Below are 15394 nucleotides of genomic sequence, written 5' to 3'. Positions count from 1 at the left end.
AAAATGTGTAGAACAGGAATGTGGCATTTTTAGTTCATGTTACTGAGTTGCATGAGAGAGTTGTTAAATGGGTATGAAGGGCCAGATATTAAACCCATGGGACCAATGACTAGCCCAAGTAATTGTTCTGAAGCTCTGGGAAGAAGGACAATGAATGTCGGGGGTTGGAGGAGAGAAGAGGTGGCTGCAGTGATCCTACTTGAAGGTCACAGTCTGGTTGAGAAGTTCCCTCAAAACCTAACGTAGTCCAATGGCTCAAAAAGCCTGTGCAACCCACTTCCTGCCTCATCAGATGGTGGTATACCCTCTGGCCAGCACCGAGGGAAATAATACTGCATTGAGCTCCGTGGCAGCACAACACAGCATTACTACCCAGCCTCACTGGTTATGCTTTCAATGGGCCTTTGAGAAAGAAGCTGGTTTTAGCCTGAAATTGTGCCAGTATTGAAATGGCAAATGTAGGGTTGGGATCCAGATGTCTAAGTGCAGATGCTCCATCCCCTTGTTGGGTTCCAACAAAGGCATAAAGTTGAAAATGAGGTCTCGCAGGTGTTTTGAGGAAATGACTGGAAGGTCTCTGGATTAGTTTTTGCCACAACCATGTAAGGGTCAGTCCCTTTCATTTCCATGCCCTACTTCATCTTATCCAAAATACCCCCTAGACCTTATAATATAGTAAGTCTCCTGCCATCTTGCAAAGGGTCTGTAGGAGTTAATTAGTGCTGCCAAAAATGCTTAAAAAAAGTAATGCATGTTCCTCTTGGCTTCTGCTAACATACAGATAAGAGACATGTCCCAGTAATTGTGCTTGGTTTTTCTATCCTGGTGTTTCAGAGCTTTTGGCAACAGACTGAAGCCAAAGCAAAGAAGAATCTACCTTATTCATAAAAAACAGATTCTTTATTTTTTTTAACCACAATTTTTTACAAGCAAATGTATACCAGCACCCTAATTTCTTCACCCCAGTCTCATTTGCATGACAAATTTCTTCATCCCAGTCTCATTTGCATGACAAATGATGATCTCAAATAGAAGTTGGGGACTTTCAAGTCCTGTGTAAGTTTTTACCCTACGACAGGGATCTGTGTCCTCATTAGGAGCACTATAACTAGATAGTATTTAATAAAACACTAGCTTTTCTGGCAACTTTTCTACCTAGGCAAGGGAAAGAGAGATTAGTTTTACTGCACTGAAGATAACAGAATGGCCCCTCTAGCAGGTAAGTGTTAGTGAATTTATTGGAACGTATCTAAATCCTTTGAACAGTTCCCTGTGAGCTTTGCTAGACAAGACTCGAAAGATTTTGATGTGTTGTCTGTCTGTCAAATCCCCAAACACGTTGCCCTAGAAATCCTGCCAAAGGCAGAGAACATTGGTACTCCTGTGCACAGCACTTTGAATTGTCCAACAGTTGTGAGCAATGGAGTTGGCAGTAGATTTGGGGTAAATTTCTGTTTGTAGCTTAACTCCACCAGGCTTTGGCCTGCGGCAATGAAGTGTTTGCAGTAGAACCTCTGAGGGGAAATGCCAAATTTACGCCTCTAGTTTTTTTTTTCCCACTTAGTAATAAAAACCTATTTGGATGATGTGTGAAAAATTGTTATGAACTGAGTGGAATTAGTGCAGTTAATTTATTCAAGGATTTAAATGCAAAGAGAGCTGAAGCATTAGAACAACCTGTGTGATTCTTTCTGTATGCTAACAAGCCTGCTTTGGCATATGGATGGTTTCTGGTATTTAAGCTGCCTTAAGGAAATAAACAACCAGTGTCTCTGCTCTTAAAACTCAGTTGCTGCTTTCTCTGGAAAAGGAGTTGTTATTTTTCGTTTCCTTTCTGCTTTACAGGGATTATGCTAGCATGGGTATCATCAGCCTGCTTTGTTATGCTGTTGGATCAGAAGTGTGCAACAAGGCTTATTAGCTTATGGAGCTTGAAGGGTTGCTTTTGTTTTAGTTTTGTTTGAGCTAATTCTCCCCTACTCTGGTTTTTAAATACATTCCTTTCTGTACTTAGCTCACTGTGTTTGCAAGATGTATTAAAAAAAGATTTCCAGGCTCTGTGATCATTCCTTTGAACAGTAAAACTTAGTTTTCAACAGCTGTTCCTAGGAACAGGGCTTAAAAATGCACAGCTGGACTCTGAAAAAAGTGTAATGTGTAGAATTCAGTGTGGAAGTAGTCTTTAATCTCTGCTTCAACCCCTGTGGCAGTGAGAGCTATGGAGTTGTGTTTGTTTTATCTTTGTGTGGTTTATTCTGTTTCTTGCTTGTGGCTGTCCATTAGTCTGACCAGTGCTGGTTCAATTTTCCTATTCTAAATGCAAAATATTCCAGGTGGATAAGGGCCTTGTTGCACTTTATGCTGTAATCTATACAAGTGTAATTGGCTTAGTAGAACACAGTCATACCTTCAAGGTGAAAGCTATCTCTGACTGTCCTTCACCTGCACAGCTATGTCTAGCCACCAGAGGCTTGGTAGCAGGAACAGGACTAAGAGCCTATGTAAAAAGGGGCCCAGCCGTGTTTTTCTCCAGAGCTTACCCCCCATGCCACTGCTGGCTGGGCTGCCACCTGACCAGGTACCACCTGAGCGCTGAGGGGCCCAAACCTTTTATTTTTTTCTTTCCAGGAGCTCCCCCCTAGCCTCTACCCCCACACCACAGGAGCAAGCTAGTCCAGACAGCAACGGGAGGCACTGTAGCTACTGGGCACTGTAGGGCTACAGCACTCACTCTGCCTGATGTCCCTGGGGGGGGCAAGGTCCCATGCCTGACCCTACTGTGCCCCAGCATCCCCACTTGCCCTGACTCAGGAGGGGGCTGCTGCATTCTGGGATACTGGAGGGCTTCAATTTAGGTGGAATAGCTGAAGAGTGTGGTCATACCTTAATGGAACAGGAGCAAAATTAGGCAGATTAGAGATAATCCTTCCCCTGGAGTGGCGTAACTTTAAGACAAATAACAAGTGCTTTAAGCCACCTAAGGATTTTAATATGCAGCCAGTCCAGAGGTTATGAGCTCCAGAAACTGCCTAAACTTACTGTGCAACAAGGACCTAGAAGTTTGAGTGTAATTAAACCGAGAAGAGCAGTAGTGATATTTCACCTAAAAGGGAGTATTTAAAAGCCATTCAGATGTGATTCAGATGTCAGCATTTCAAGCCATGATGACCCCACAGCTCAATACTGCTCAATATGGGTATTGATACCCCCAGATACCCCCCACAAAGGATCCATGTGCTAATTAGCCCTCACAACTGGAAACAGGTGTTCTTGTCATGAGTCCTGGGATCTCCAAAAAAATTGTATGCAGATGAGGTGTAGGTTTAAATTGCAATTGGATTAGGTTGCAACTTACGCACTGTGGGACCACACTAATAGTATGTGACAGAGGGGGCAACAGAGGGATTCTGGGTGAACTGGCCAGGTCCTTATTAGGTGATGTTTGCCAGACACTTAGGGCAGGTGAAGAAACAGGAATCAATGGACATGGGAAAGGCACAGCTCGGCTGTGGAAGTGAAATTTATGCAATGTAGTAGCTCACGATGATTTGAAAGAGTTGGCACAGAGGGGGACTGAGTGCAATGGGCACAGCCACATGTATTATTCAGATGGGGTGCACTAACCTACCCTTGTGGTATGTTTCTATCAGTATATTTGCTCAGGGTAGGCCATGTGCTAAGTGTTGGATGCATTTGATCAGCTTCATAGTTGGTTTCCATTACTGAGCACATGCTGCTTTTGGCAGCACTTTAATGATAGACAATGTACTTAATTATTTTAGTCTAAAATGTGCCCAAAGCTTGTAGGGGTTTTGTTTTTTCTAAATAATAATAATAGTACCATATTTACTCAAATACAAGACAAGGTTTTTCCTTTATTCTGCCCAAAACAAACAGATCTACACATGTTATTTAATTTAAGCTCTAAAAGGGAACAAGAATTATTTACTGAACAAGAAAGTTGTAGAATTCTGAGTGTTGGACTTAGGGAATGAATGGGATATTTTTCTATTGATTTAGAGTCAATTTCTCTCTTTTTAATCTTTTAAATAATGAATGATAGTGAGGCACAGGGAAAAAAAGCCTTTAGGCACTGTCCTTACTTCAGCTTTAATTGCAAAAAGCATTTTTAAATTCACTAAATATTAAAGTCCTCTCAAATATATACAATGTTTTATGTATTCATCGTCTACACAAAGACAAAGCATGGGGTGAAATTCCCTGATGCATGCAAAACTATAGGTAGAATTTAATAATGAATTATGCCAGTGTTAATGAGATTAATTTAATCTTTTCAAGATCAGTTTTAATAAGCTTTCCATATGAATACAAATCTACTCCATAGGCAAATTAAATCATCATAGGAAAATAAGGGTGGAAGGGACCTCACAAGATAATCTAGTCCAGTCCCCTGTTCACATGTCTGTCCAACCTGCTCTTGAAACTTTGAGGATAAAGAGTCCTCATCTTCAATCTCAATTTCCTCTTCTATAACGTCAGGGTGGTGCATGGTCAGGGTGTAGGAGAAGTAGGAGCCACAGAAGAAGGACCAATCCTGGTACAAAGGCGAGCTGCAGTGAAACTGAACACCTCCTGAGTAAAGTACCATCCAATATCAAGTCATGGCAGGAAATAATCGGGCAACTCTTGTGGCATGACTAGATCAACTGCACTCATGCTCTCATGGCTCAGTCTGGTCAGGCACAGGGCTAGCGGGCCCCATGGCCCTACCCTGTACTGAGCCAACAAGCAGATGGCAATACCTTCTCTTCCAAAAAGCCACATATATCCTTTGGTGCTGTGACATGGCGAGAACAGGCATGGGTCTACAAGTCCTCAAGGGTGGAGCAGATGGAAGATGATGTTAGAATCTCAATGGCTGCAGAGGGGGTTGAAGGCTGCAGTGGAACAAGATCCCCAGGTGTCTTGGTCTTCCTGACCAATGGATCAAGGTCCTGTTTTGTCAAGAGCTGTGTGGAAGCTGATGTGCAGCAGCTTCTCCATAATGAAATAAGTCATGCACAGATGTTTTCCATGAAAACAGGTTTTCTAGCACATTTCTTAAGTCCTTGGCAACAAGCTAATAATGACAGGAGCAGGATTGTGAGGTCTGGAAGCTCCTAGTCATGAACTGGCATGAAGGCAGCAGTTACAAGAAGGTCATCTAGCACTTTGACTAGACCGAAGTGAGATTTGGCAGCTGTAATAGATTGAGCAGCCCTCTTCAGGATCCTCTCTGCTCATCCCACATGGGGATGAGTCTACAAAAGATGACTTAAACATAGCTAGTCTAATACAGTATTTTCTATTTCTTCCTGATTGGATAACTGTATCAAGTGGGATCACCTTTATTGAACATAAAAATACCAGCAAAAACATACTGTTATTTTCAGGACCTGGAAAATCAGGATCCTCATAGACATCCCTAATAGTGAATGCCCAGAGTGCTGCAATGCAATTGTGGCCTGCAAGCTCAAGTGACACGACATTGATGTAGCTGCACTGAGTGAGACCTGGCAAGCAGGAGATGGGCAGCCCAAAGAACATGGAGGTGGCTATGCCTTCTTCTGGAAGGGTAAACAGGAAGGAGAATGCTGACTTCACAGAGTTGGTTTTGCCATTAAGAATGAACTCATAAACCAACTCAGCGTGTTCCCTGTTGGAATGAATGAACACCTCATGACTCTGTTTTAAGCTGACAGAGCCATCCACCCCAACATGTGTCTAAGCTGCAGTAGCGTGTGTCAGTCCTGGGTAGGCCTCTGCCATCTTCAGACACACAGCTAAGACGATCATGGGAGACAGTCATCCTTGACTGTGAGGTATTGCTGAAGAAGAGGTCAGCACAGCAAGAAGAAACAAGTGGCACAGTATGGTAGATGAGCCATTGGATTAAGTGTCAAGAGACTTGGAGTCTGAAATCCTGGCTGCATCACTAACCTACATGACCTTGGATTTTTGTATTGCTTGTCCACTTCTCCCTCCACCCTTTGTGTTGTTTTTTTAACCTGTTTGTTCTTTAGGACAGGGTCAGACTTACAAACTCTATATACAGTAACCTAGCATGGTGGAGTCCAGATTTCAGTTGAAGCCTCTGGATACTATTGTACTACCCAAGTGGGAGTTAGATTTTGAAGCCAGGAAATTGTGACACAGTTGATTTCAAGTTCATTTTCAGTGCTTTGTCTTGTAGCATGATCCTTAGGCAAAGCATTGGCAAGCTGGTGGGCTCCCACTTAGTCTCTTTATCATGAGGCATTTCTGTGGAAGTTGTTCAGTAGTTCTTGAGAGAGACTGAATGAGTCATACTTATTAACCCGCAAGATAGCTAAAAGCAAGACATTAAAAGCACATGGATTTTCAGTGTCTAAGTTGGACCCTTGTGACTCAAAGCCCTGACTAAAGTGGTTTGAGCTGAAACCCAGAATGTTTCTCTTTGTCTCAACTTGTGGGAACAAGCAAGTGTGATTGGGTGCTCTCCTTGTAAGCAGGCATGACACGCAGGTGGGACCAGTGAATTCAGTTACTTGGCTGCTAACCACTATTGCCACTTGTTAAACAGCTCCATCCTTTCCAATATTAAAAGGCTAGGGGTTTTTTTGTTTGTTTGTTTTTTAAATAGTGGGGGATGCACTGGCTTCTTACAGTGCAGGAAACGTTTTTTTTCAGATGCAGACTAATACAGATGCACAAACCTTCAACAGAAAGTAGATTTTGAATCCTAAATGGTCAAGGTACCCATACAGTATGTGTTAGCTGGTCTGTGGTAACTCGTGTGGTAAACTAAACTGTGGTAACTTAGCCCTGTTTCAATCAGGGGTAAATTACCCCAGGTTAGGTTCCACTAACCACACTCTAGAAACGATGCAGAAAACAGCTACCTGGTGTTAACTGATTCAGGGTAAGTGGTCCCTTTCCTTTACCCTGGAATAACTTGCTCCTCTGTCTATAGCCTAAGAAGAATGACACAAATAACTGAAAAGAGTGTCCTTACAAAAGGTTAGAGTTCTGAAAATACCTCTGTTTTGCAAGTCACTTTTTATTAATTTTAGATTAGTTTTTAAAAACTAACTTTGGACAGCAAAATCAAGAAGGGGTACCTTTGCTCTTCCTTTCTCTTTTTAATTCATGTTTTGTTTTGTATTTTTTAAGGAAAATAATCTTGATATTTTAAAAGATTATGGTTTGGGTTTGGGGCTAATTAAGTTCATTATTTGTCAAGCAGGTAGTGGTAACCATCCACATACAATGGCAAAGTTGTTCCCAGAGCTGACCACAAGGTGTTATACACCTTTCTATTTTTGTCTGACTTCGTATTTGCACATCCAGTAAAGGTGCATGTGCTCCGACTTTTCCAACCAGCAGAGAGGAAATTTTCCCAACAAAGCAGACCTGTCAGTTGCAATAATGTAAAAACTTAAATAGCTCAAATGAAAAAAAGTTTGTTGAACTGCCAGTGTGGCATAACATTTAGAACATGGTGAAAGTTTCTTGGCAAGACCCACCTTGGTCATTTTGACTTTCCCCTGTGTATTTTATATTAATGTAAAACATAAAAGGTCACTTACCTGGTTCTTTCCAAACAAATCATGTCTGTCTGTCTTTTGGCAGAGGGTGAAGATATCTACATGAACTGTTTTGGTCTTTACCTATTGTAACATTTTTTTAATGCCTACTGCCTTTTTAAATCCAGATTGAGGCTTAAAGACTTTCCTCAAGTTTAATATCCTTTTAGCAGCCAGCAGCCTCAAAATGACATTTTCTATTTCTGATTTCTGAGTGGCCTTTTGGAGTTGTTTTGCTGCCTAGTGGTAGGTTCCAGGCACTCTTTCCTATGGTATTAAAAATTGTTTACCTTTTCAGTACCATAAAGGCATGAAAGAAATGCATTTATAAAGCCGCACCCCTCCTTTAAAACCAACCAACCAAACAAAAAAACTCTGTGTAGTTATAAAACTAATCTGTGCGTGTATGTACCAGAATCTCTATCTCTGTGCCTCGCACAGTCAAGCATGCATGGAAATAGGCTACAGGCATACAAAGGTTCTTCGGGTAAATCTGGTATCTTTTATTAGACCAATTAAAATAGTTGGAAAAAATTCTTCTTTGCAAGCTTTTGGGTACAAACACACTTCTTCTGGCAGAAGGAGCATCTGCATTTGTTATGAGTCTTGGTTGGTTGCTACAACCAACACCCCTGCAAATCGGCTAGTTTTACATATTTACAGTAAAGGCTTACGCAAATGATCAAGTTTGATGCATAGTTGTTAGTGACACTGGCACTTAATGTAGCACTTCTCTGAATGTTTATGTTTGTGAATGGACATGCAGCTGAAGAATGAAATTAACTTAAGCTCTTAGGCTAAGTACAGACATTTTGAGAGGTTAAATCAGGTTAAAAATGGCCACCCAATTTAAACTTGGCTCATCCCGAAGCTGATCTTACATTTACAGACCTGGTCCCAGTGACCAGCAATCAGTCTAAACCTGTAACTGTACAGAAGTTACATGCACACAAACCAGTCTAAAAGTTGATTTAAAAAAAACAAACAACCTGGATCTATGTAGTATCAGACGCATTTGATTTAGGTCAAACTGGTGCATGGAACATGTGTTGACTTCCCCTGCGCAGCTTCAGGGCTGGGAAAACCCAGCCACTGGCCCCAACCCTGGGGCTGCTCTTTTCACTCCCTCCTCCCCACACACTGGTCTATTTTTTGCACTCCGGCAGTGTCACAGGGGCACTGAGGTGTCCTGTGCCTTAGAGGAGAAGGAGAGCTGTCAATCAGCAGGGCAGTGCAGCTGCGGGTTGCTGTGGTAACCAGCCGGTCAGGTGACCGGAAGGGGGGCAGGGCTGGGCCCTTTATAAACAGCCCAGGCTGGAGCCTAGGAGCAGTTCCCCTCTGGCAGCCGCAGGAGCCACAGCTCTGCGGGAGAGCTGAGCAGCAGAGTCAATGGTGGCGGTTTGACTGGCTGCAATGATGCGAGGGGAGAGAGAGAGCCCGGACAGACATATGGGTGAGAGTCAGCATTGTGTGGGGTTTATATTATAAGCCTGGTGCTTATGTGATGTTATAGCCAGCTGGCTGACTCTTTGGTTTACTTATCGTTACACCGGAGGACCGGGTGAGGCTGTAGGGGTGAGAGGAGGCCTCACGGGGGCTCCCCAGCAGCTTGGGGGTTCCCGGTGCTCAGTGGGGCACAGCGAGTGGTGCTCAGTGGGGCACAGCAGTTTGCGCCAGAGGCGCGGCAGAGGCCCCAGAGGGGGGGCAACGGGCGCGAGAGGCGCGGCAAAGGCCCCAGAGGGGGGGCAACGGGCGCGAGAGGCGCAGCAAAGGCCCCAGAGGGGGCAACGGGCGCAGAAGGCACGGCAAAGGCCCCACAGGGGGGCAACAGGTGCGGGAGGCGCGGCAGAGGCCCTAGGTGGGCCACGTACTAGATCAAGCCACCCCTAGGCGGGCGGCAGGTTTCATTGACAGGCACCCAAGACAGGTGCAGGCTAAAGAGTGGTCTGGAGGGTCCCCGTACCAGCAGGGGAGCCCTAGGAACCAGAGGGGCCAGGTAAGGCTCCAGTCGCCTGAGCCTTACAGGACACACTTTGTCAGGGTCATCATTGACAGGACTTTGAAGGGGCCAGGTAGGGCTCCGGCCGCCTGAGCCTACCGGGACACACTTAGTTGGACAGCCATCGTTGGCAGGGGTCAGCAGGGGCCAGGTAAGGTTTAGGCCGCCTGAGCCCAATTGGATGGTCACCATTGACATGACTCAGAAGGGGGCAGGTATGGCTTAGGCTGCCTGAGCCCAGTTGATATAGAGAGTTAATCCAGGTAAGGGGGCCAAGCCTGGGGGGGGGGCGCGCCAGAGAAGGGGCGCGGATTGCAGGTTAGGGGCCCAGGGGCGCTGGTTGCGGGTTAGGCCCAGGGGCGCCAGAGAAGGGGCGCTGGTTGTAGGCAGCCCAAGTGGCGCCAGTAGGGCGCAGGACCAGACAATGTCCAGGAAGAGCGGCGAGGCTTGGGGCGTGCTATAAGGGGAGGTCGGAGGCGTGCACTGCCCATAAGGCTGGGGTGAGAGCACCCCATTTGGAACGGAGGTAATACCAGCACGGTGTCATAGGTGCAAGTAGGCAGCCTCCCATACTGAACCTAAGATCAAAGACGTGGCGGGCGAGTTGAGGGTGCTGGATTGCCTAATTGACACGGCAGGGGGGCGCCAGCGAGTACACGGCTGCTCGTAGTTTCCCACTCCGTGATAGGCAGCCCCTTGGCTCCCCACCACCCACCTGCCAGCTCTTTCAACCCCAATCCCACAAGCTACTTGGGGTGCAGCTGCTTTTATCAGTGTTTGCCACTGCCAAGCAAGTAAGCCCTGGTGGAGGGAGGGGCAGGAGGGATGGGAGACAGATTCAAAATTCTTCCCTCTTCTGATTAGAAATGAAACCATGGTTCCAAGTAGCTAAAAAGAATTGCCTTTCTTTAGGCCAGAATTTGGTGAAGGAACTGTACATAGCAAAATAATTATATCTTTTTGGTACAGTTTTGCCTACATTTTCTCCTAAGACATTTAGGGTTGGAGTGGTGAGGGTAGGATGCTTTAGAGTGGCCCAAAGAGCCACTCCAATTAAAACACCCACAGCATCATGTGTATTCAGGAGGGTACACTGAATAGACATGAGGTGGAGGCTGCTGGAGCGTGTTAATTAACAAGCTCCAGCAGATTTGATTAATCAAGTCTGCTCCAACATGTGCCAATTAGCATGCTGCAGAGTAGATGTTAAGCATGTGTATAGGTACCCCTTGATATTTATGCTGAACCTAGGGCCCATATCAGAGACTTAAGTTACAGGTTGCATGCTTTTTCCATTTTAAATGCAGCTATTTTGATGCACAACATGAACTAGAAGTTACTCATCTCTAATATGAGAATTCTGTCTTTATCCATTTTCAGCCATGCTAAAAATTTAAAAATTATTCTGCTCTAATTGCTTACGTTCATATAAGAATAGTATGCCACCATAGATTACTAAACAGACGTAGGAGATATAATAAAGGTTCTATTTAGTTGCAAATGTACCTGTTTTTTTAATGGTTATATCATCCAATGAGAGTGCACCTTTCTTTAGGGGTAAAAAAACAATATAAAAGTAGTAGAAATATAAAAGTTGATGTAAATCAAATCTTTCTGCTGGATGTTTAAAAAAAAAATCCCAAACAACAACAAAACAAAAAACACCCCAAAACCAAACAAGGAAATTATCTGGGAAAAAAAAATCTTCTGATTGAAAATTGATTAGAAATGGGAAATTGTAGAGTGGAAAAATTGTTTTGCAAATAGAAGGGGAGTCTGTCATCATTTTCTCTAACAAAGATACACATAGTCTGCATGTGTTGCAAGTGAACCAATGTTAAAAGTGAGGCCCAATCTAGTTCAGCTGACACTTTCAATGCTAGTCTGCCTAGGAATTTTGCCAGACTACTGCAGGAAGCAGAAGAACTTCCTATAATCCAAGAGACTAAGACCAGCATATCTTCAATTTGTTTGGCAGCTCTTCACCACTCAGGAGTTTCAGACTGTTGTTGAGATTTGTCCAACTTCAGGATGAGCCATAGAGCCTGCTGGCTCTGATTTGGGGCTTGCATTGGTTGATCCACATGTCTTTTCTGTGTAGAAGCAGATTGTCTAAAAAGCTTCTACCCATCACCCCATTTTTATAAGGCTTTGTTGTAGGAGGCAGAATATCATGAACCAATTTTCGAATGGCCAGTGTAGGGTGTTTACAGTTCGTAAAACTGTAAGGTCTTGCTGGAAGCCTATCTGTCTTATCATCATTTTGGCTACTCTACTGTTGCTCATTTAAGTAACCAACTTGACTTAAGCATGGGTCTGATTTTCATCATTCATGCATTCCCCTGAAGGGTTGTGCCAGCAACTGGAGCCTCCAAGTGTATTTGAGTTCATTAAGGATGAGTCCTGCAGACTGTTAACACTCCTCCCCCAGCTTTCTCTGCCAGATATTGTAGACGTCTATCCATTTAATATCTTCCCAGCTGGAAAATACAGCAACCCCACTGTAGCTTTCTATATGAATGGGAATTCCTACTGCCTTGAGCGTTATCCAATTTGACAAGCTGCTGTTTTGGTACAGTATTGTTAGGATGTTTCCATGCTCCTTTCTCTCCTCTCTGAACTCAGAAAGGAGGAACTCAACTGCTTGGAGAAAGTGATTTTTCCACATCCCCTTCTGCATTGGATTCTCCAGTTGGGCAAACCTGCCTGTTAAGTAATTGCAGACTCTAGGGTTTCCTACTTACTTCAAGCAGCATTAGATTTAAAAAATTGTGAGCATGACATTATTACAAATCATAATAACACTCCAGTCGTTTAGTTGACTTAGTATTAGATGTCTCTTTCCTTAATATGGTGCTGGCTAAAGGTGACAGATTGACAGCATGAGTAGTAGCAGCAATAAGAGAGTGCCTCAGATGCTTCCTTGCCAGTCATTTTCAGCTGAAAAGAGTCAGGAAACCAAAGACCTATTCTGTGAAAATTTTCTAGTGGGTTTTTTTTTTGGAAAACAGATTGTCCTAAGCTGTGACATAACAGGCAAAAGCACTTTTAATTGAAATCCTGCAATATTTCACTTTTGGAGACTCAGAAACTACCTGCTCAGCAGTTGAACCAGCAAGAATTGTGTTAAGCATAGTCAGCAGCTGCTCCACTGCCAGTGTAGGTGACTAGGTCAGCCCTTCCCTGTGGACTGCCATCTGCTTGGCCAGATTTTGGGTAAGAGAAGAGGTGGCAAAGGAAATGAGCAGGTGAGAGAGCAGGTGTGGAAAGTTTAGGAGGTGTGAGAAAGGCAAGTCAGCTGAAGGTTGCTTACAGTTCGTTTAGTTGTTTTATGCCACTTATATCTGGTTTAGGATATGGCTTATTTACAAGGGACAAGAATTAGCATGTTGATATTAATCAGGATAACCCATCCGGAACATTTCCATAATTTCCTAGCTTTAAGGCAGCTTTTGAAATTCAGCCAGGTAACAGAATATGAAAATCAGGGTTCACCTTAATTTTTGCACTTCAACCTTAAACTACAAGTCTTGCTGAATAGCTGCAGATGAACCAAGATAAGCAGTTTTTAAAAACTTAGTTGTTGAACCTAGGTAAGTAGTTTTTTTTCCCACCTTAAGAAACTGGCCACCTGTTAGAGCAGGGGTGGGCAAAATACAGCCCGCAGGCTGGATCTGGCCCGCCAAGCCATTCTATCCGGCCTGTGGGGTGCCTCAGAAATTTAGAAAATGAATATTTGTCTGCCCCTGGCTTCTGTCAAAGATGACATCTTGTCACTGCTGTGGTAGTGTGTGACAAGGAAAAAGTGGTGGTGGCCAAGCCCGCCTCCGCTGCAGCCAAGCCCCATCAAGCTGCATGGGGACCATGCCAAAGCCTTGGGGCCAGGAGCACAGAGCCTGGGCTTGCAGAAGTGCTGGCAGGGGCTCTGTGCAAACCCTTCCCCTCTACAAACCACAGCCCTCCGCAGCTACCCTCCTCCACACACTCCCAGGCCGCCACAAAACTGATACCCATCCCACAACTATCCACTCCCCCACAAATCACATACACACACCCTATACCCAACCTTGCACCCACACCCCTCCCACAATCTACAATAGTAAGATTTCATTTTAAGCTATTATACTATCATCTCTATGTATACTACACAAACGCACATAAATCAGGACAAAAATACTTTTTCAAGTGAAATTAATGAATGTTGTAGTACATGTTTGAGTTTTTTTAGAATATAATTTGGTATTTTTCTGGTTTAGAGATGCCAGAACTCCTTGCTGAAAGGAGTAATTCTAGGGCTCAAGGAGAGGGACTTCTGGTGGCAAAGGTCAGGGAGTAGGATTCCCAGTCCCAAGATGGTGACCAGGGGGTGGGGCACCTGTCAAGGGGCGGGGTAGGTGTTCTGCTCTTCTTGGTGCCCCCAACACATGTCAGTCACTGTAGGGAATAAGTGTGTAGCAATAATCCAGCAGGAACAGCAGAGACTTTGTTCAAGTAGGTATACCACTTGATGGCTGCTAGTACCCTAGATTGGATTTGGATTGGTGATGTAGGGATGAAAGACACCATCATTCCATTACTCGGCCGCTGTACCTTCTGGGCATTCAAACTCCTGCTTGTGGACTGCATGCTGATAGAACAGAAAGATTTTTGCTTATATGTCCCATGTGCTGGATCCTGCCGTAGTTTAGTTTATCCTCCTGTTTTGCTTCAGATAAGCAAATAGAATTAATCACTTATACTGTGAACTCCAATGATAACACTGAATGCTTCAGAATGGCCAAATGAGGGGTAGTCTCTCTTTTGAAGGGAAAAGAGCAGACTTTTGACCACTGTTTAGCAGAGAGTTTGATCTAAAGAGGAGAATATGAATGAAATACCTTTGGTATAACAGCCACCAAGGAAGAAAATACAGTTCAATTACTCTTGCTTACAGGTAATTGAGAATAATTCAGTTGCAATCAGTGGAATCATAGAATAATAGAAAATTAGTGTTGGAAGGGACCTCAAGAAGCCATCTAGTCCAACCCCATGCTTAAAGCAGGACCATCCCCAACTAGATCCCTCTGGGTAATCTGTACCAGTGCTTTACTACCCTCATTATAAGAAAGTGTTTTCCTAATATCTAACCTAAACTTTCTTTGCTGAAGTTTTGAGACTATTGCTCCTTGTTCTGTCATTTGCCACCACTGAGAACAGTCCAGCTCCATCCACTTTGGAACCCCCCTTCAGGTAGTTGAAGGCTGCTGTTAAATCCCCTCTTATTTAGTCTGCAGAAGAAAGGACCAAGCCCACTTCCCTCAGCCTCTCCTCAGAAGTCATATGCCCCAGACCTCTAACCGTTTTTGTTGCCTTCTGTTGGACTCTTTCCGGCTTGTCCACATCCTTTCTGTAGTGGGGTCCCAAAACTGAACATAGTACTCCAGATGTGGCCTCACCAGTGCTGAATAGGAGGGGAATAATCATTTCCCTTGAGTGCTGGCAACGCTACTACTAATGCAACCTAGTACACTGTTAACTTTCACAACAAGGGCACAACCCCTTGCACTGTACCTCCTTGCATTGGGAGCTTTCCTTGTCCTCCAACAAAGGGTTGAAGTGTTGGATTCCTACAAGAGCATTTGTTACAACCTATTTAAAAACCCTTAGGAAAGAAAAACAAAACTTCAAGCTGTCCATAAAAATCAATTGTCCTCTCACATAACTGTGGCTATGGAGGTGCACTTCCTTGGTACTAAGGCTGTCATAATCCAACTAGTTCTATAGTCACTCTAGTATAACTGAAAAACAAAATGAAGAACTAAACTGTTCAAGGCATAGGACCTACCTTTAG

At 44.0% G+C, this 15394-nt stretch overlaps 1 protein-coding gene across 3 annotated transcripts in view; it reads left to right on the top strand.

Annotated features, from left to right (window-relative positions):
* Positions 1 to 15394, top strand: part of ZHX3 (zinc fingers and homeoboxes 3) — a 74386-nt gene that overhangs the window by 28371 nt on the left and 30621 nt on the right. The gene's annotated exons all lie outside the window — the stretch shown is intronic.

The sequence above is a fragment of the Crocodylus siamensis genome, chromosome 10 (genome assembly GCF_052110815.1).
Source record: "Crocodylus siamensis isolate JL-2025a chromosome 10, ASM5211081v1, whole genome shotgun sequence".
Classification (NCBI taxonomy): domain Eukaryota; kingdom Metazoa; phylum Chordata; order Crocodylia; family Crocodylidae; genus Crocodylus; species Crocodylus siamensis.
This window is presented reverse-complemented; position numbering and strand designations above follow the sequence as displayed.